Source organism: Manis javanica, chromosome 7 (assembly GCF_040802235.1).
Source record: "Manis javanica isolate MJ-LG chromosome 7, MJ_LKY, whole genome shotgun sequence".
NCBI lineage: Eukaryota > Metazoa > Chordata > Mammalia > Pholidota > Manidae > Manis > Manis javanica.
The window spans coordinates 67,079,136-67,098,503 of NC_133162.1; the positions used below are offsets into that span (position 1 = coordinate 67,079,136).

Below are 19,368 nucleotides of genomic sequence, written 5' to 3' on the forward strand. Positions count from 1 at the left end.
GGTAGGAGTTACTGTAGCTACAGGCTGGCAAATACAGCAAATACACTAGCAGACAGAATGTTTTCAGAGGTTAGAGGCTGCATTTCCTGAAGACCCCTGAGGCATCAGAGGATTGGATTATTCAGGGGAAGAGCACAGACAGACCAGTGAGGAAGCTATTGCAATCATCCATGTGGGAGATAATAAGGACTGGAATCAGGGGATGTCAGTCTAAGGAGACAAAATTGACAGCACTTGGCTACTGATTGGATATAGGAGATCAAGGCAGATTCCCACTTTCTGGAGTTAGTGACTGAATCAATGATGAGTCCATTACCCAGGACAGAGCATCTGCCAGAAGAAGATGCTGGGGCAAGACAATGAGCTCAGTTTGGTTGCTAAGAGGATGCTGCCTTTTCAGACACCTTTTTCTCACCACTCAAGTCTTGTCCTGATTTTTATAGGGTGCTTCTTGAAACCAACTATCACTTAGCTGCCTCTGTTGTTGGCACATAATAGCAGCTCAGTTTCAAACATGAGGTGATGTAGGGGAAGTGTTTCATGTGTTAGAAGAAAGCCCAGAGTTGGAGCAGCATCAGAGAAATGGCAGAGGAGTTTCAGAAGACAGACTGAGCTCTTGCTGCTCAAATCTTCAGGACTTCACTTAAAGGAAAACAAGGGAATTTGTAGTGAATGAAACATGGAGAAGCTCTGAATCATGGAAGCACGTAGCAACAGAGGGAAGGAGGAAAGCGTGTCCAAAACCCACACAAGAAGGGCCGCCGAGGTGGGCGGAGCCCTCTGGCCTGTGCTTGGGAGGCTGACCCCATAAGGAGGGGTGACTTCTCAGTAAGAACAGCCAGGTGGGCTGGTGTCCTCAACACCCTCTCCCTGCCCCGCTTGGCCCACAGGACAATGACGGGGTGCTTAGCCCTAGGTGGGAAGAATGAGAGGTGGAAACATGAAGAGAAGGGCAAGACAGTGCCTGCTGGATCCACCCAGGAGGGCTTCCTGTGGTCTTCAAATGAGGTCCAGGCTCATCTCCACAGCCAGATACTTTGCATCTCGCATCCATCTCAATAGCCTCACCTGCCACTCTCCCCACTGGTACTGTTACCATGATATCTCCTTCCTTTACCCACTCAAAAAGTGGGGGGCATAGCCCAGTGCCCAGCAAGGCCCAGTCACTGCTCATTAGGTACTAAGCCCAATGCCAAGGGCAGAGAACATCAATGTTGCTGCCATCCTTGATTGCAAATCTTTCCATGCCTTGTCTTTTCTGTGTCCTGTTGGAACATACTCAATACATTTATATCCATCCAATGTATAGTACTGTAGGTCTTCTCTGTACCAGGGCTACTGCTGGGCTGTAGAAGACCATTAAGACATAGACCATTCAAATTCACTTACTTTAAGGCTCAGACATCTGTCAAAAGGGTCTGGAGTGAAGGACAGTCTCCCCAAGAACTATACCTTAGCCTTCCCACAGCAGCCCTGGGCCTGTGCCATAGGCGCCATGATGCTGTCTTCTCCCCAGAGGAGCTCATGTCAAAAGGGATCCCATTACCTTCCTCTGAGTAAACTCCAGGGACAAATCCCGCCTCCATACCGTACTCCAGACCATGCTAACTCTTAGAGTGGACATAGCTCAAACCCGCACTAACAAATACCTGTTGGATATTAAATGAATGTCTTCCCCACACTAATCCAATACAAACACATGCCCTCTGCTCTCCTTCTTCACCCCCATACACATCCTACATCACAATAACAAGAGGGCTTCATCGCTATTAGAAGACTTTTGATAATATGAGTGGAGGAGCTCAATGCACCTGTGGCAGGTGAGGCTCAGAGAAGTGAAGAGCTTCTCAGAGCAGGAAGGACTGGACATGGCCTTTGAATCCAGGTTCTTTCCTCCTAGTTTCTGTTCTTTCCAACCCAGCTTCTCTAGGAGGGAGGAAGTCACCTTGATCCAGCACCTACTGTATTCCAGGTGTCTTACATGCTTTATTTCATCTAATCCTTGCAGTGACTCCATGAGGCAGATCACCCCAATTTATACTGAGATACAGGAAGGTTGAGTAACTTGCCAAGGTCACCCAGCAAATAAGTGATGGGGTAGGATTCTAATTCAGGTCACCTGGATCTAAAACCCATGCCTTGGCCTCTTAGCATATTGCCCTGCCATGTAGAAAGCTGCATACCTCATGACTGTCTCATTAGAAAACCAGCCTTTGTACTACTGCAGCTAAACTAATCTTCACAAATAAATGACCTCCCTAATCAATTAAGTAAGGACTGGCAGAGGGTGCATTAAATTCTCAGACTTCTCACCAGCCAAGAAGAGTACTGTGCATAGCCTAACTGGGTTGTCCCAATGCAATGACACCCAAATCCCCATTTGAAAAACTATAAAATTTAACAAGTTAAATAAATACATTAGCTCAAACAAGGGCATCTTGTTGCACAACTGAATGCCCCTCCACATTATAAAAACACCCCAAGTCATCAAAATTCTAGGAATTTGGCTGGAAATGGGAAGGGTCAGTGTGAAATCGTATCTGTAGAACCTCTATTAAAACACAAATTATACCCACTACCGTTAGGACTTTAGATTATTTTTCTGATAATCAATGATACAGAGCTTAGAGCTTCCTTCCTGCAGTCTCACTTTCCCCACTAAGGCAGTGGTATTCCCTGCACTGGTACCTTCCTGGTACCAAGCAGACCCACAGTATTTTTTTAATGAATCTAAACACATTGAGCATATCTCTGTGGGACACAGAAAGGGTTTGCAATTGGGGATGGCAGCAACATTGGCATTCTGTGCCCTTGGCATTGAGCCTAGTACCTAATGAGTGGTGACTGGGCCTTGTTGGGCACTGGGCCATGGCCCCTGCTTTTTGAGTGTGTAAAGGAGAGAGATATCACCATAATAGCTACCTGGAGGATGAGAGGTAAATTGCAGATCTGATGAGCTAATTCAAAACTATTTCAACAAAACAAATACAACACAGGCTGCTCTGTCCAGGAAAATGTTGGCCAGAAACAAAGACAAATGAAGTGGAGTCTCCATTCCTTACAGAGTTTATAGTCTAGTGGTGAAGTAGACGCATACATCCCTGATGCAGCAGGAGGGAAGTAATTCGGGTTGGAGGAGAGGCCAAGGATGGGAGTGATACATACTCAAAGGAGGTGAGACGTCATCTGGCTCAGGACATCAGTGTAGAGGTGGCCTTTGATCTGCATATGTTTGGACCAGGGAGATGAGGCAGAGGTCTGAATGACCTCAGTCCTGCATACCTGGAAGGAGGACCCGGTTGTCCCCACCTGTGTCAGGGGTGCATGCTCTTCCTCTCAAATGTGGCGAAGAAATGGGATCCTAAGAAGAAGCCATGGCTGCCAGGGCCTTAGAGATCTTAGAGGTACTGTCCCAGGTGCCCTTCGCCAGAGCTCTTTACCACGCGATGCTCACAGTCTGGCTTCCACAGAGCCACCTAACTAATCCTAAAGAAAAGCAAGTTTGTCAGTTTTCTTCTTAAAGTGAACACAACCCTCCACATGGGGTCTAGTTAGGAAAGGCCGCCATCTCCCTTACAGAAGTTTGTTGAGCTGAATGTATACCTGTGTATTAGATATGTATGTATGTGACATATGCGGCACTATTAGCTAGTGTGTGGACCCTCTGAGTCTACCTTTGTTGAGTGGTTACTCTGTAGCTGGTGTATCACAGTGTTGACTCACTGACCCTCCCAGTCAACCAACCCCCTGACCCTTTCACGAGCCCAGCTACAAACCAGACCTACCAGCTAACACCCTCCATTTCTACAGGCATCCCCAGGTCTTTAGCAGAACATTGGAATGTTGAGTTTGCCAGAATAAAATCTGGAACTAGCTAGCATAGCACCAGATAGGAAGTCTGGCTCCTGGGTCTGGTCCCCACTCTGCCGTTGACTTACACTGTGGCCCTGGACCCCGCTTTCCACTCACTGGGCCTCCATATTTTCTCTAACAGAGGAGGTCAGGATTATACTGTTGGCACTGGCAAGATTCTGTGGCAAAGGCAGAGGTATGCTTGGAGAAATGTATCCCCTTGAAGGTCGAATGTTGCCCAGCACTGCTGGGGGTTGATTTGCTATCCTGGGATCTGAGTAAACGTGGACCCTGAGTAAACAGGGTCAGAGTCAGGCAGGATCAGCCTGGCAGACAAAATGTGTGGCCAGCATGTAAACCACACCCTGCGTGGGGCCGCAAGAACAATCAGTCTTGTGATCCAGGGTGAGCTGATGGGACCAGAGGTGAGGACAAAGCTGGAGGTCAGAAATGCAGGATGCTGGGAAGAGTCTGCCTGCTCACTGTCGGGCAGGGCCCTGACCTGTTTTTGTGCCAGAGGAGAACTGCTCTACAGCATGGGCGCAGCCAGTTGTTTTAAGGCTTCAGTATCTGGCTGGCTAAGTAGGGCTACATGTGGGGTCATTATGGCCAAAGGCAGGGGCCCCTAGGTTCTGCTAGCTTCAGAAATCCTTTAGTAATTGAGGTCATAGGCAACTAACACCTGTGGAGGATGTCAGTATGTCCATTATATAACGTCAGGCAGGGGTGTGGGGAAGGAGCTTTGGGAATGCAGGGAGATTTCTTGGTAAGCCACTGGGCACCCCCACCCCTCTATCCTTCCCAGCTCCTGCCCCGTGCCCCCTGCCCAGGCCCAGGGGAACAGGGGATGACCCAGAAGGACCAAGCCACTCTGCACTGTCATCGTGGCGGAGGCACAGATGGAGGGGTAGTGAAGCAGCACCATTTGTTTTTTGGAAGCAACAAAACAGAAACCTTGTGTCATTCTAACAAAGAAGAAATGAAACAGCAGGCAATTAGGCAGCAGTGTATCAGTCAGGGAGCCAGAAAAATGCTTTAAATATTTTGATGATTCAACATTTTCAAACAAAAACAAAATTAAAAAACAATCCCAAAACAAGACCAGAAAACCCACAGAATTTATTAAACAATGACTTCATTTAAATGCATTTAACATACTTGGGAACAGGAAAAACAGCAATCCTTTGGAGGGACCCAAGAGTTCATGTGATCGATTCCCCTGTTTGTAAGAAATACAGTTGCCCTGAATCCCTCCTGGTGTCCCCCTCTCAGTATGGTCCCAGCAAATCCTGTGACCTTCCGTCCACTCCCCAGCCTGGAAGATGTGGCTGAGTCCTCACCTGGAGGGAGGCAGGAGAAGGCACCTGACACATTCCCCCAGGGGTCTCACCCTGCTCGTCCCTCCTCAGCCAGGTCCAGAATTAAAGTAAGTCTTGGGCCAGTCAGTAGGTAAGGAGGAAGGTTGCCTTTTGCAATGGTCTGGCTTTTGGTGGAACCCCAGTTTTGACACTAGCTGTGTGACCTGTGGGAAGAGAAATTAGCTCTGAGAGGTTTGGGGTCCTCATTTGCAATTCAGGGTAATGGTTCCTGATTCAGTGTAAAGACCTTCTTCACAAGGTCACTGTTAGGATGAAATGAGAAAATACAGAAAAACATTAGTGACGGATAGTATGTGCTAAACTCATGCTATTTCTCTGCCTTCCTCAGAGCTTCAGTTTTGAAGATAACCAGTTTCTCTAGGAGCGTCAACACATGCCAGCATTCCCACCCCGACTCTTATATGAGTAAAAGAAAAGGCCATTTGGCCACATGGCTCCATGCAGCCTTGCCCCAGGGAACAGGCCCTGGAAAATTTCCTGTAAGAGATGCAGAAAGCAACTCTCTGTAGGACCTCTTCCCTCATGTCCTCGCTTTAGCTTTGTCTCTGGAGGAAGCCCATACAAGGAAGTGATGTCTTTTCCATCATGATTTCCTTGCTCATAGTGGAGTGTTGGTTTCCACCTGCTTTGCATCTTTTCTTTACCTGAATTCCCTCAATTCTGGAGTTCATTCAATATATAAGGACCTAACTGGTCTATGATTCCATTCACATGTTCATTCATTCACCATGGATATGCACATCCTGTTCTCAAGACAGAGTCCTGATACGGACTGTGTGTGGGGCTGGGCTGTGGGGTACAGGGTGGAGGAGTCAAAGTGGGTGCTGAGAGTGCAGAGAGGGGGCTGCAGAGCTGAGGTGCCCCCGCTGGCCCTGGGGAGCAGTCTCGGCAATAAAGGGAACAGCTGCCAGGGAGAGTTCATGAGGCCAGGGGCAACCCTGAGGCCAGCGCAGAGGCGCATCCCTGTGGCCACACCCTCAGCCTGCAAGCAGGTCTCCCCTGGCTGAGTCAGGGAAGGCCACTCTGAGCTGCGTGCTGGGGCTGGTCTGGCCCGGTTCTGTGTGTCACTCGGGTTATTATGATCCTGCGAATGTGTTTATTCTCATGCCCAGTACCCACAGTGCATCCATCCACAACAGCCCACATACCCAGAACTCTGCACTGCAGAGCTGGACAGCTGCTAGAGATCATTTAACAGTGCTATCGTGATACAAATGGGGAAACAGACGTAGAGGGGTGTTCATTCAGAGAGCAGCAGGCCCTGCTCCCCGCGTCTCCCATGTGCCCAGTGCCACTCCCTAGACACAATCTCTCTGTTCTTTAGCTTTTATTTGTTAGTATTTATCTGAATTACAAGGTAGTCTACTGTTTCTCAACTTACAGTTTTAGGTAATTATCTCTTGACTGCCTGTCAGTAGCCATGGAGTCAGCTCCTGTTTTCTGCCCCCCAACCCTCCTGTTAGTCTCCTGGTCCACCAAGTCCTCTCAATTTAGTGAAAAATACTGTTTGCCGCAGGTCAAGTTAGTCCTATGATTACATTTTCTTTTTGTGCAACTTTTCAATTTCTTGGAATTAAAAATTGCACATTACATTTTCATTTGCAGAGTTTGTGATGTATCTGTCATTGTTTTTCTTCCCCTGCCAGAGATGTCATAACTTTAAAGTGGGTTTTCCTAAGTGGGAGCTGCATTTTCAGCTGTGTCTTGTATCAGCCCAGTTCTTGAATGCCCCACTTCTCACCTGTCTGGTTGGGGGCACAAATAAGGCTCTATCACAGTAACATTTCAGGGGCACTGCCCTACCTGCGCACCCAGGGCCTGGGCCCTCCCTCCTCAATTCGGGCCCTCCTGGAGTTCCGCAGTGCTCACGGAAGGCTCTCCTGGCGTTTTCTGCTGTGTGACTACTTCTGCCAGACACTCCTGCTTCTCAGCTCCCTCCAGTCCTCCCAGTGAACTGGCATCTCCTGCTGGGAGCTGCAGACTTTTGCCAGTCGCACACTTAATGTTTCAGAGGCCTCATCATGCCAGCCAGCCTGGCAGTCCCTGTGGCAAGATGGAATGAATGCTCCCCTCTGCCTTTGGCTCCCAGGGGTTACATGGTATTGTGACCCCGGGGCTGGGCCCACCATTGCCCTGGACTGTAGGCACAGTCCATGGTGGTTAGGGACGAGGTTATATCCTATGCTCCCATCCCCACCAATGGTGCCCAAGTGCCCACCCTCTGCTCACAAGGGTTACAGGGCTCCTAGGGGACAGACTGGTGAGGCAGTCACCCTGGAGGACGCTCTCGCTGGCTGGACTCTCTTCTACCCACTGCAAGGGCTTTGCTTCCTCCTCACTCTTCTCTACTGCCCCTGTCACCATCAGCCTTCCCCTTTCTTCCTTCCAGCCGCCTCTTAAATTTTGGGAGCAAAATGAAAGATCCTGCTTTGGTAAAAACTCCTTGGAGAGTTGCTGTCCTTTGGCCTGCTCAGCATGTTGGTCGGCTTGAGGTGCCCCGGGGTATCTGGGGGAGGGGAGGGTGTGCCCAGAAAACAAACCCACTAGTGCTGTGGGCGTGCCTCAGGAACAAGGAGCTGCTGCCTACAGCTGGGCCGTCTGATTTGATGTTTGTTCCCTTTAGGAGCCAGCAAGGTCCTGGAACTGGCCTGGGGGCAGCTTTTGAAGGCTGTGGGTTGTTCCTCCCAGTTCCCTGGGCCACGGTCTCTGTTCCTGGGTCAAGCCTGTCCTGCTGTTCCCTCCTTGCTGACCAGGAGGCCTCAGGCCCTTTGTTCGTGTCTCTTTTGAACATGTTTGGATCCAGTTTAGCATCAAACTGAGACCTGGCACTCTTAATTGAAACAATACAAATATTTAAATAATTTTGGTGTATTTTAATGAAATTATGCTCTTCTTAGTATAAAACTTCTTGAATATGTAATGAATTATGATTGATTTTATAAATCTTTGTAAAGTTTTTCAAACAGACTCACAATTCAGAGCCAATTTTTAATTTTTATGTTTTTACTCTATTTTGGTTCAAAATTACAGCTGCTTTGCCTGTAGCAGGACATCCACAGACCCACCCCAGCTGAGGTTTGATTTGTCACCTCCTCCCAGCTTGGCCCCTTTCCAGCTGCCCCAGCCCCTGCTCTGTCTGCCTCTGGGGAAGTTGCCATCAAGCAGATGGATGGGCACTTTCCAGCTTTAAAGGAAATTCCCTTTGGCAACCTGAGAGCAGTTTGAGAAACAAATGTCTCTGCTGTAACCATCTCACACAGCCATAACCTTCTGCCTGTCCTTAGAGCCCCATGGGGGTGACCCTGGGCTTTTATGACCCCTGCAGCTGAGCACTGTGGCTTATGAGGCGTTTCCTCTGCAGGGGTCTTGGTGACTCTCTAGTAAGGATTGAGGGAAGCAGAAATTCAGGCAGGCATCCTCCAGGGCCCTCAGGGGTGGGGGTCCTGCCAGGCTGCCAAGCGTGTCTGCTCAGTCTAGTGTGCGGCACTGGGCCTGGAACTGTGGTGCGAACCAGATGTGTGGGTCCCTGCCAGGCCGTGGCATGCCTACCGTCTGTCTGACTTCCATGTGGACCAAAGTCCTGTGTCACTGAGCGGGAGCTATCTTTTCTGTCCTAAGATGGCATGAGTCTGCTGGGACTGCCAGAACAAAACCCAACCCCTGGGGGGCTTACCCTACAGGAATGCATTTCTCCCTTCTCTGGAGGCTGAGTCCAAGAGCGAGGTGCTGGCGCGTTGGAACTCTCCTGAGGCCTCATCTCCTTGCAGGTGGCCACCTTCTCTCTGTGTCCACATGGTCTTCCTCTCTGCCTCTACTCCTGGTGTCTCTGTGTGGCCAAACTTTCTTCTTTTGTCCTTTTTGTTTATTATGGAAATAGTTACAATATCCACCCATTTTAAAATCTGACTTCAATGAATTTTGCTAAGTATATGCAACCATGTTACCACCATCCTGACCACTATTAAGAACTACTCCTTTACCCAAAAAAGATTCCTTGTGCCCCTTTGCTCTTGATCCCATTCCTCTACTCCTGGTCCCAGGCAGACATGGTCAGCTTTCTGTCACTGTGGTGATACCTTTTCTAGAATTTCATATAAATGGAATCATTCAGTCATAGCTTTTTCTGTTTGACTTCTTAGCATAATGTTTTTGATATTTATTCAGTTTTATTTATTCAGTATTATTATTTTGTTCCTTTTTATTGCTCTGTATATTCCATGGTAGGTGCATATTATTAGTGTTGTTTCCAGGTTTTGGCCATTATGAATAATGTTATTACAAATATTTGCACACATATTTATGGGGACATATGTTTTCATTTCTTTAGGGTGGATACCTAGGAATAGAATTGCTTGATGGTATGGCAAATAATTTAAGGTGTTGTCATCTTCTTTTGCAAAGTGGCTGTAACATTTTACATTCCCACCAGCAATGTAGGAGAGAGTGCCAGTTGCTCCACATCCTCACCAAGCTCACCAACACTTGGTATTGATAGTCTTTTAACTTCAGTTTTTCTAGTGGGTGTGTAGTGGTATTGTGCTCTGCTTTTAATTGGCATTTCTCTGCAGACTGGTGAGGTTGAACAACTTTTCATGTGCTTTTTGGTCACTTTTATATCTTTTGGGAAATGTCTGTTTCAATCTTTTGACCATTTATTTCTAGATTTTCTTCTGTCTTCTTTTTATTGAATTGTAAGAACTCTTTACATATTCTGAATACAAGCTCTTTGTTTTGAAAACTTTTGTTTCCAATCTGTGGCTTATATTTGTGTTTCCAATTTTTTTCTTATAAGGGCACCAGTCAGATTGGGTTAGGTTCCATCCTAATGGTCTCATCTTAATCACTTCTGTAAAGGCCCTGTCTCCAAATACTGTCACATTCTGAGATGCTGGGGGGTTAGGTTTTTAACACTTGAATTTGGGAGGAAGGGAAGACATATAACATTAAAAGGGAAGATGGGCCATAACAGATGGGAAAGAACAGGCTCTATAGAGAACAAGGAGCAAAAGGGAAGAGGAAGAAAAGTAATATTTTTATGTATCTTTAGCATTTTATAAATGAAACCCCTCTGTACTTCTGTGTACATTTCCCAGAGGAAGTGAGTATTGTCCAGTAATATTTGAGAACCTGAGCACACCTACAGACATACCCCCGTTGTCACAGACCTGCCATGGCACATGTCTGGCCCTTGGCTTCATTTATGCAGGTGTGTTACAATCACCGGTGGGCTTGCTCTCCTCCCTGAGTTCCAGGAACAGGCACATTGTCCTATTCACAACAGCCCTCCACCTGAGTAGATGAGGAAACTGAGGCTCAAGGAGACTTAGGGTCCCCCACTCGCAGAGTGAAGGTGAGGATGGTCTGGGAATAGAGCAGGGGACAGAAGCAGGAGGAAGAAAAGCAGTGCAGATAAATAAATGAACGATCCTGCTGGTTGATCCCATGGAGGATCGAGATGCCGATACCTGTGCCCACGGCAGGAGCTGTCCACTGCCGGCTTCTCTCTGGCCAGGGTCAGGGCTGGAGGAGATCAGCAGGGACCCGTCCACTGGCCGCGGGAGCAGGGTCGCTGGTGCTCTGGCCGAGAGAAGGTTTCCCGTTTCTCCAGCAGGTGGCGCCATCCGGCTGATTATTGGAGGAAAGCCGGCTCTGGCTGGAACCGTCTGAGATCTTGCTAAACTGCGGGTCCCCAGCAGTTGCCAGAGCATCTCGAGGTACCGGCCTGGCGCCTTCTCTCTTGCGGAGTGATGAAGAGGGTACCAGAGCTCTCAGCTTGTCCCCGGAGCCCGGAGCTATCTCTGGGACAGGGTGGAAGGCTCCCCAGTAAGCAAGAAAGGGACATTCTCCCTCAAAATCTTGACCCCTCCTCCAGCAACTGGCCAGTTTCATTTGCTCTGAAGCTGCCCTTGAGTTGGGGGAGTTCTTGGGGTAAACCAATCGATTATCGGCATTTTCCTAAATATAGCCATTTGGACTTGAATCCATATGTTTGAAGGGCTGGGGAGAACATAGGTCGTTCCGTCCTGGTGCTCACCCCTCTGTGCTCACAGAGCATCCATCATAGCATGGCAGGTGCAGATGTAGATGCTGGATTGGAAGCCAGACACTTCCATCACTTGCTGTGTGACCTGGGAAAGGTTCTTAACCTCCCTGTGCCTCAGAGTCCTCTTGTGTAAATGGATGGTAAATACTGCATATCTCATGAGTTTACCTGAGGATTAATAAATGTAAAGTACTTAGGGACAGTGTCTGATGCACAGTTACTATGTCTAAACAGTTGTTACCGTCAGTGGGGCACAGGACAATTTTCTCAAGTAGGTCATGTAACACTAACTCGTGGCATGCAGTAGGCTCCCAATAAAGCTGAATTGGATTTAAATGAATGGGGGGAGAGCTTCTAGGAGGGAATGAGTAGCGGCATAGCCCATACTGGTGGTTGAAGGGCCATAGGAGTGCCCATCCCCTTCCCAGGAGGGATCTGCTATTCAAGCCACCAAATTTCAAGACTTGGAGCAACCTTGAAGAGCGGATGGAGTGGGAGACAGAAGGGAAAGGTGTGAGTGCTGCAGCTTTCAGGGGTGCCAGTGACACACTAGGTCCATGCAGGAGAGATAGGAATAGAGACCAGTCCCAGGATCCATGCCTTCCAGGGGCATGGCCAACCAGCCTGGGCTGGAAAAACCAGGAACCAGAGACCAAAGCTGGCAGGACTCAGGCCACAATGGCCAGGTAAGGGAAGAGGTTCATTTGGCCCCTGGGGAAGCCACTGAGAGCTCCAGTGTCCTTTGTGTCCTTTGTGCCCACCCCCCAACCAACCTCCCCTCTTGGCTATGACTTGGGAAAAGCACCTGGCCAAAGCAGGGTGGATAGAATAAACTGTAGCAACTTCTCTGGGCTCTGCCAGCCAGATCACCAGATGCCTTCTGGAGGCCCCCACACCAAGCCAGGATTACTGGATCCTGGGTGGGGGTGAAAGGCCCACTTCTCAGGGAAGGGGACAAATAGCGACTTTTTGTTAGTTTGGAAGTATTTAAAAAATGTAATAAACCAGCACATCTGTGCTTGTGTGACCCAGCTGGATCCCAGCCCTGGCCCTCCTCTTCCTCATCTCTGTAGCCAGCTGACTCTCACTCGTCTACCAAGGGTGCTGGGGCATGGACTGCTGGGTAAGGCTAGGAAGGCAGGCACTGCCTGACCTCTGCTTTATTCTCTTCTTTGCACAGCATCTGGAGTACATCTGGGACAGAATAGGGGCCTGGTGAGAAATACTGGTAATGCCTGAGTCTGAGTTATGATTCTACCAGTTCTGAGCTGTGTGTGTGAGACTTTGAGCAAGTCACTTCACTTCTCTGTGTCTCAACTTTCATCTTTCTAAAATGAGAGCAGTAATAGTGCCTCCCTCACAAGATGCTGTGAGGATTGACTGAGCAATGCATGCAACGCAAGTGGCGCAGTTATAACTGTTTGTAATACTTAGAATTCACATTAACTTTTACCACTATGTACACACTAAATTTGCATCATTTCTGAAACTACACAGCAGGTGGCCTTAAGGGCACATGTGTTTTGGGAAGGATTTACGAATTCTATGTCAGTCTTCGTCGTCCTGTGTGGGATATGAGCTGGGGATCCTGGGATCAGAGTGGGAAAGTGTTGACCCAAGTCGTGAAAATGGTTAGTGGCAGAACAGCGGGGAAGAGCCAGGCCTCTTGACTCCTGTTAGAGTCTTCTGTGGGTAAGTAACCTGTCGATGTAGCAACCCAGTTTCTTTTCTCCCCTACTTCCATCCAAGCATCCTAAGGTCTTAGCCTCAAAAAGAAGGGGAGACTGGGAACAGAGAAGGAGGGCATCGTGGACAAAATATGCAAGGAGGAGGCTTGACCCCGAGGCTAGAGGGATCTGAGGAGAGAAGTTAAAGGGCTGGCTAGAACTCAGTTGTGGGCCAGCACCAGGCTGCCATTGGGACCCCACTGCTGTGCTTTTTCATGAATTACATTTCTGCAGGCCTGGCTACTTCTATGACTATTTTCTGCTGCCAAGGTCTGAGCCACTGCAGGCGCCTTTCCATCAGAACCCACTCAGCTACGAATGGCCACGACAGCTGCCTGTAACAAACACCTTCTCCCTGCACTGCTGGTGTGTGAAGGGTTTTACAGACTGCCCTGCTTCAGGTGGAAATGGAACAGCTCTGAACTTGCTCCCTATTACTGAGAAGTCATTCCCATAATGTTATTCCCTTTGTTGCACCATCAGCCATGCACTCCAGCAGCCGAAGGTGTTGCTGTTTAACCGTCTCATGCTCACATGCAAGTGGGTTTTGACTGGGCCTTTGTGAGATCCCTGGCTTATACCCGGGGGGTGCTGGAATCTATGTACACAGCTCTCATTACTGGATTGTGATCAGACAGCAAGCTGCATGAGGGGCTGGGGTCCCAGCTCAGTCACCTAAGTCCCCAGCACCAACCTGAACTGAGCTAAAAGATTTCTTCTCCGGAGCCTGCAGGTGACTGTCACTTGTAACTCAGCATGCATATCTTCATCTGGTTCCTTCTGGGGTTCTTAACAGGAAAAGAAAACAATAGCACCGGACTGAGTGGGATAGAGTGGGAGTGGGGTCCTGAGGGTCCTGGAGGGGAAGGTGGCAGGGTCACCAGAGTGTAATCTTTCTGATTTCATGGCTGGGGAAGCTCCCAGGACCTCAGGGGGAAGCAGTGAAGTCCAGGCTATAAAACTTCCTCCTTGAAAACGTTGCTGGCCACTTTCCTTTCTTCTCCCTGTGTTTTCAGCAGTGTGTGAGAGTCATCATTTCCTTGCTCGGCCTGCCTTCATGTGTGGTTTCAGGACCAAGGTGGGCTGCAGCTGGTCTGTCAGTTAATGGGCCTCTCAGGCAGAGCTGATGGCCTGGCTCCGGCTCCCGGGTCCTCTGTCCTCCACAGCCTGGGACAGAAGCCTCAGGACAGGTCGCAGTGCTAAGACTGTCCTGTTGGCCCTGGTCCTGGCCACACAGTGAGGAGGAGGGAGGTGCGGAGAGGAAGGAACGACAGTGACTGTTAGGCGGCTGTTGGTCACTGTAGCAACATTCAGAAATGACTTGAGATCAATAGTAGAGACCCAGATTTTATTTGCTTTTATTTTCTTTTTGGGAACAGCACCAGGCCTACAAATATGAATAGCAGAAGCCGACCTCTGGGCTGGTTACTGCAGCTGCGGGGGTCCTGGGGCTGGAAGTTCCACAGCAGAGGAGAGAGAAGCAGGGGTCTTGTGCGTTGTGGTGGTGGGGGGAGGAGGGGCAGGGACCAGGGAGGAGCCATGTGGGGTGCCCCTGCCAGGCCATTTAGCCTGCTTTGTGGCCATACAATTTGGCAGCCTGGTCCCTCTGAGGAAGAAAAGATCAATAGTGCTATCCTCACATTTATGTCTCTCTCAGCTTCTGACCACTTTCACTTTCATAAAGAGGCCAAGGAGTATAAATAGACCTTAGAGGCGGGGAGCTGGGTTTCTGCTGTCATGGCGCTCTTGTGGGACCAGTGGGACAGTGGAGCCAGGCCACTGAGGGGGCTTGAAAAAAATGACGCAGGCCAATGTCTACCCATCTAGGTTCCAGTCTGGATGAAGTTATTTCTGGCACACTGTAAGACTGTGTACTAAGATTCCCCAGTTCACCCTAGTGCTGCTGCATGAGAAACCTGAATCAGTGTGCTTTACAAATTACAAAGTGCATGATAATCATTTTCCCTGATGATTCTCACAACACTCTGTAAGTGGCTGGTGGCAATTTGCTGTTTATAGCAGGGCTTGGGGAGTGCCTCTCTGAGTCAGTGGCATTTAAGCAGAATCCTGAAGGAGGTGAAAGAGTGAGCTAGCTAGCAGGTATCTGGAGGAAAGCATGCAGGCAGCAGATTCAAGTCCAAGTGCCCCCAGGCATGAGCCCGCTGTTGTTGGAGGTACAGCAAGGAGGCCAGCATGGCTGGAGGAGAGGGAACAAAGGGCAGAGAAGGGGGAGGTATGGTCAGAGAGCAGCAGGGACCTGGCGGCATACAGCCTGGGAAGCCCTGCTGGGGATGTATGGAGCATCAGTGAGGTTCACGCAGACCAGTGATGTGGTTGACTTATGTTTAAAAAGGATCATCTACTATTTTACCACAATTGAAAAAAAAAAATTCTCCTGCTGAGAATAGACCCCTATTGGGCAGTGGGAGGGAGCAGGGAAGGAGGAGGCCGTGGATGGAGGCTCGGACCGACTGGCCAGGACGGTCACAGTGAGGGGTGGAGAGAGGTGGAGGGATTCTTCCTATATGCTGAAGTCATTGCTGGCAGGGCTTCCTGAGAGATTAGGTATGGTTTGTGATGAATTTTATATGTTATGTTAGGGTTTATATAATTAGTATAATTGTTAACATGAGAATTATATAATATGAACATCTAATTTATTCAAATATTATCCAATCTCTTTCATCTGATCACGCTCCGCATTTGATAAATGTTTTCACAAATCAGCTCACTGAGTCTTCACACCCTCCTGAAGAAGATGGTAGTTTCAGTTTTCAAGGTGGGAAAATGGAAACTCTGAAAGAAGTAATAGTTTTCCCAAGGGAACTTGCCTATGTTTATTTCATTTTTTATTTTCAGGGGTCCTTCCCATGGTGTTGAGTCAAGGTTCTGACATGAGACCTTGAAACCAGTTTGCCTGGCATCACTGTTTTCTTGCCAGGCTCCCCACCAGGGCCTGAGTGTTCTGAGCTCATTGCCTCTTCCTCATCGTCTTTGCACACAAGGCTTGAATCCTGGGCTGCTCACCCGAGTAGGCTGCTTGGGGGCCCCTGACACCTCTGCAGGCACATGGAGTGAGCACGAGACCAGAGGGAGGTGCCAGGCACGGGGGAGGGGGGGCAGGCCAAGCACGGTCAGGATCTGCTCCACCAGCTAGCAACAGCAGGTCTGAGAACCAGAATTCAAGGGCCTCTTTGGAATCGGGGAACAACCAAGAGTGACCTAGACAGTGGATAACAGGAAGCCCACATGGGTGGCCCAGGAAGAGTTGCGTGTGCAATTCCTAACTATCCACTTTGAACCTCTTTTGAAAGATTGTGGTGCTGACCCCAGGGTCATGCTTCTGCTAGTCTGGCTTCCATGGCCTTTTGCAAATAGTCCGTCCTTAATATTTGTTGCTGAAATGTTTATGTACAGGGCAAGCAAGCCAGCGCAGCATCTTGTCCTTGATGTTCCTCTCAGGGCCTCCAGGATCTTCCTATGGGGAACCCCTCAGGCTGTGGGGGAGGGTTTTTGCCTGTGCCTTGTTGGGAAACTGAGGGTCAGTGTGGGACATGCACCTCAGACTCCTTTAAGGAGCAGGGGCGAGAGCAGGTGAACTCCTCAGTCACCTGCTGATGTGGGAAAGGCAAAGTAGACGGCTGAGAGAATTGGAAATACTCCTTGCCCTGAAGTGGTAAGAACTGGGATTGTGGGTGTGAAGCCACGAGGTCTATTTCAGCAGCAAGGTGGAAATACATGCCTTATGGCATTTGCAAGTGACAGTCTCGGAATAGGAGCTCTAGCCCAGAGACCATGCCTACCAAGCTTTCTAGAATATGGATCTTTGTAATTTCTCTGTGAAGGTCTGAGACGTTAATCTTTTCTTACCTACCTCAGTGTTGATGATAGGATTCTTCCTGTCTCAGTTTCGGTTGAGGAACCACATTTTGGCAGGAACAGCAAAACCTGTAAATCAAGGCTTCCACCCTGGACAGGCTCCCAAGTCAGTAGCCAAGGGCCGTTCAGGCCAGTCCAGGAGCCGTTTGCTCCCAGCCTACGGTAGTAAAAGGAAGCTGAACCAGAAGGCATATCAGCGTTTAGTCCAGCTGACACTTTACTTTTTTTTAGACCCAAGAACTTTCTTAATGAAGCACTCAAAGCAAAGCAAAGACAAACCCAACACCCTGTTTATGTAGTGAGTCAGCCAAACCCTTGCTAGATTGGGGGCGAAGCAGTGCGTGGACGTCCAATCCAGCACCAGCTCCTTAACTAGCTTGCCAGCCCCACGCTTTGAGGAGCTCTGATTTAGGGCCCTTAAGCTTTCATTCACATGGAGGGTATAAAAAGGTGGGGAGGAAGCAATAATCTTTTTTGGAAAGATACTGTGTTGGGATGCCTGTCTCTCTAAACGAGTAAGAGGTGCTTCTCTGGAACTGCTAAGCGAGCTTATTAAGGGTCTTGCAGAGAAAACTATTGGGTGAGAGACAGGGTCTCTGCAGGTGTTCCAGCTGAAGGTGGGCTGGAGGTGATGAGGTTGATTAGGTGGCTGTGTCCCCAGAATATATTAGCATAAGGGCTGCTGGAGTGTTTTCCGCTGAGCCGATGAAGGCTTTGTGCATGGGGGAACTGGCCTGAGTCACCTTCCTTCCTGTGCAGTAGGGCTGCCTGTGGGGCTAATGGGACCTCGGCAGGAAAAAACCTGGAGAGAGACCCCCACATTCCTAGTGCTGCTGGAAGGTTAGGTCACTCAGCAAAACGGAGCTGTGTCTTTCACATTAAGGGACCAGAAGGGGAGAGATACCTGCAGTAGGACTTTACCAGAGAACCCACCAAAGCTCCCCATTAAACAAAAGGTCTGCTTTAAACATTTCCAGAGAGCAGAAAAGAGCTTGTAACTGTGACCCAGGTAAGAACTTTTCCTGCTTCCTTAGCTACTCCAGGGTCCAGCCCTGGAAGGATCCTGCAGCCAGATGATGGAGGATGGGGAGAAAGTTGAAACAATGCCATGAGCTGGTGAGGTGATGATCCTTGAGGGTGAGTAGCGGATTTATTGTACTATTCTTTTACATTTGTGCAAGCTTGGAAGTTTCTGTATTCAAAATATTAAGTAATGAAAAGAAACAGCAGGTAGCAAGTGGGAATGAGGAGAACAAGAGAAGAGAAGCTTTGTAACTGCAGGCAGCCCTAGCGGACGAAGAGGGTGAGTCTTATTTTTAAATTAAGATTGAAGTGTTAATTATTGTATAGAGCCAGACTTTCAAATTTCACAATTGAGATTGAACTTTATGACTTCAAATGACTTCAGGACTTCATAATAACCAGAAATGACCAGGAAAGTCCTGGCAGTTAATCCTATGGGCAGATGAAAAAACTGATACTGCTAAGCAAATTTAAAGAGCATCAGACAATTTTAGCTAGAGGAAAGCAATCCCTGTTTTATATAGATTTTGATCTGGATTCAGATGAGAGTGGATTCAGAACCCTGCTAACTTGGTTCTGTCATCTGTGCAAGGTCTATGGTGATGACTGTAGAAGGTCATTCTGCTGGAGATGACGCAGAGGAAGTGCTTTGTATAATAAATTACAGATGTGATTGTTAATCTAATTAGTTTGTTATCATGTTAATGTAACAATTACACAGCAATGGAATCAGTGTTAACAAGTATTTATTGAGTACCTGCTACACACCAAGCCCTAGGAGATGCTCAGGGGATACAGAGGGTAGTCTACAGGGGAGGAGAGGGTGAGGGGTTGGGAGTGTGTCTGAATCTCCTTAGTTGTGCCTGCTCAACAAACATGTTACTCTCAGGGATCCTACAGTAAAACCTGAATGTGTTAAGGGCCTGGGGTCGTGCCTTTGGGACAATGTCCCCTGCAGCCACCCAAGCCCTTAATAAAGCTGTGCTGGATGGCTGTCCTCAGCCCCTGGGAGGGTGAGGAAGGCTGAGTGCCCAGGGCTGCAAGGAGGAACATCCTGCCTGGAGCTAAGAAGAGAAGGCTCCTCAGTTACCATCCCCACTGGGTAACTACAGCACTGCTCTATCCAGCTATGTGATACAGTCCAGGGGCATTGTATCTACCTTGACCCTCAATTTCCTCATCTGTAAAGTGGGAGATGGGAAGGGGAAGCAAATGGAAGGATCTCAGAGGTGGCCTTCACAGGACATCACAGAGCAACAAAATTGAATTTGATTTCCACAGCCTATCTCCTGGGAGGGTCTGCAGAACCCATGGGGGACAAATTCCTACTCAGCCATTATCACTGCTAAGAAAGCACTGATTATGGACTCCAGTGGAGAATTCACATCGGGGCTAGATAGCATGTCACATGGGCCACCTTTTGGCAAAGGGTTTGCCTTGAGGGTGGGGAAAATAGCGTGGCAAT

The 19,368-nt window shown here is 48.6% G+C and overlaps 1 long non-coding RNA gene across 1 annotated transcript in view; it reads left to right on the plus strand.

The window, feature by feature from the left end:
- The first annotated feature begins 17,693 nt into the window (after positions 1–17,693).
- Positions 17,694–19,368, plus strand: part of LOC118969128 (uncharacterized) — a 227,987-nt gene continuing 226,312 nt past the window's right edge. The window contains exons 1-2 of the long non-coding RNA XR_005057017.2: positions 17,694–17,836; positions 17,915–18,017. This is a non-coding gene — a long non-coding RNA (uncharacterized lncRNA). The remainder of the gene's footprint in view (positions 17,837–17,914; positions 18,018–19,368) is intronic.